At 38.0% G+C, this 2354-nt stretch overlaps 1 pseudogene; it reads left to right on the forward strand.

The window, feature by feature from the left end:
* Positions 1 to 926: 926 nt before the first annotated feature.
* Positions 927 to 1607, forward strand: LOC149132374 (uncharacterized; annotated as a pseudogene).
* The last annotated feature ends 747 nt before the right edge of the window (positions 1608 to 2354 follow it).

The raw sequence follows: 2354 nt of genomic DNA on the forward strand, positions 1-2354 counted from the left end.
AATTTCGATATGGAGCTTACGACATTCGATGTCAATAATTTACGTTCCTGTACATTCCTGTACGTTGCTTTTTATATCTACCAAAGACCGTCGAAGCTTACAAACTTTCTACTCTTAGCTCCTTGGATATTCCAACAATTATCTATCTATTTATTTATCTAAGTGTGGTAAGAAGCTTGCTGGTGTGTTTATGTCCCCATAACTTAGTGCTTCGAAGACCGATAGAATAAGTACTAGGCTTACAAAGAATAAGTCCTGGGGTCGATTTCTTCGACTAACACTCTTAAAGGTGGTGCTCCAGCTTGGCTGCACCCAAAGGACTGAAACACGTACTAGTATATATATATATATATATATATATATATATATATATATATATATGACTACCCTTTTCAGTTTCCATCTACCATAGTCACTAGGCTTTGGTCGACCCGTGGCAAGAGGCAAAGAGTCTTGCCCAGAGTGCCACGCACTAGGACTGAACCTGGAGCCATGTGATTGGGAAGCAAATTTCTTACCACACACCCAATACACTTTAGCTTAATTAAATTCCCAAATCATTCAGAACAAGGAAAATGGAAGTCATAGTCCCCACAAAAAATCAAACTAAAGCCAAGCTGATATGCGAAGATTGACAGAGTGTGACAGATGAGGATTTAGGGAGGCTAAAAGAACTGAAGCGTTACTTGGTAGGACGAATGTACGACAGACAGGCAGTGATAAATAGATAGATAGATAGAGATAGATAGATAGATAGATAGATAGATAGATAGATAGATAGATAGATAGATAGATAGACAGAGAGAGAGAGAGAGAGAGAGAGAGAGAGAGAGAGAGAGATGTGTAAATATATATATGTTATAATTTAGAACAAATAGTAGAAACATTATTTACATTATTTTACAATTGACGAACATTAGTTCACAATGGAAAAAGAAAAAGACAATCAGCTAGCATTCCTGGACGTATTAATAACACGCACCAAGTATGGATCCAGGACATCCGTATACCGCAAACCGACCTTCACTGGACGATACCACAACTTCAATTCCCGCCATCCATACAGTGTAAAGAGAGGGATTGCTCAGTGCCTAAAACATCGAGCAATGAATATAAGTAGCGATCGTGATACCCACCACGAAGAAATGATCAAGCTCAGTAACAATCTATTAAGCAACAACTACCCCAAAATGATACTTTCCACTCCGATTATGAAGAAAAGAGAGGATGAAACCGATAAACTGTCCACAGTGTGTCTACCCTATATGAAACGCCTCTCCAAAAAGATATGCGGCCCATATGACATCAAGACAGTTTTCAAAAGTAATACAACACTTCACAAATATCTCCTTCGAGTAAAACTACCAATAGAAAAGAATATGATTAAGAACTTCATGTACTCCGTCCCATGCAACTGTGGTAGGTTATATAAAGGTGAAACATGTCGCCTCCTCAGAATAAGGGTAGAGGAACATCGCAAAGCAATGACACGAGGAGATATTGATAAATCGGGTATAGCTGATCATGCATGGAAAAATGGAGACCGCCTCTTCCTGTAAGATGAAGTTAAAATAATGGACAGAGAACACCACTGGAAAATAAACTAAAAGAAGCAGCACATATGCTAGGACACAACACCCTCCTAAGCAGACCGAATGCAGATATGAACAACATATGGGAACCGGTATTAAGGAAGGATAGGAGAATTTTAGATATATAAGCCCTAAAATTCACTCCATAAATGCCTATGGGCATATGGCGTAGTGGTTAAGAGCGCGGGCTACTAACCTCACGAGTTCGATTCCAGGCAATGACCTGAATAATAATAATAACAATAACAACATCATCGAAAAATACCTTAGGAATGAGAACCCAGGTTCAAAATTTTCCCAAGACACCTGGAGGGTATATCTGCCGAAACGTTGTGTTAACAACAAACAAGATGAGGACACATGTCCGTCAATTGTAAATAATGTACATAATACTTCTTTAATATACAACTGAAACAGTAGAAAGTTGTCATTATAGTACTCGGAATTTTGAATGTCGGAGCGAAGAGCTACAATGCATTCTCGTGGGCTATTAATGGCAACGGAGGCTATGAAAAAATGTTGAATAAAAAGGAAGTTACACTAATAGGTAGATTCGGGAAGTCAAAGAGAAAACAATTCGAGGTTAACAGTTTGTACCCGTGTTCTAGTTCTTTTTAAAATGTGATGGACACATCGGAACTTGTTGCATTTTAAATCACCCTCCGTAACAAAAATATAAAGCATTCTCTAACATATACTTCTATGTCTCTTCCAACTATATTAGCTTTTTTAACCATAACTCTTAACCCCTCTTCAACTATG

This window comes from Octopus bimaculoides, chromosome 16 (genome assembly GCF_046866305.1).
Source record: "Octopus bimaculoides isolate indiv1 chromosome 16, ASM4686630v1, whole genome shotgun sequence".
Classification (NCBI taxonomy): Eukaryota; Metazoa; Mollusca; class Cephalopoda; order Octopoda; family Octopodidae; genus Octopus; species Octopus bimaculoides.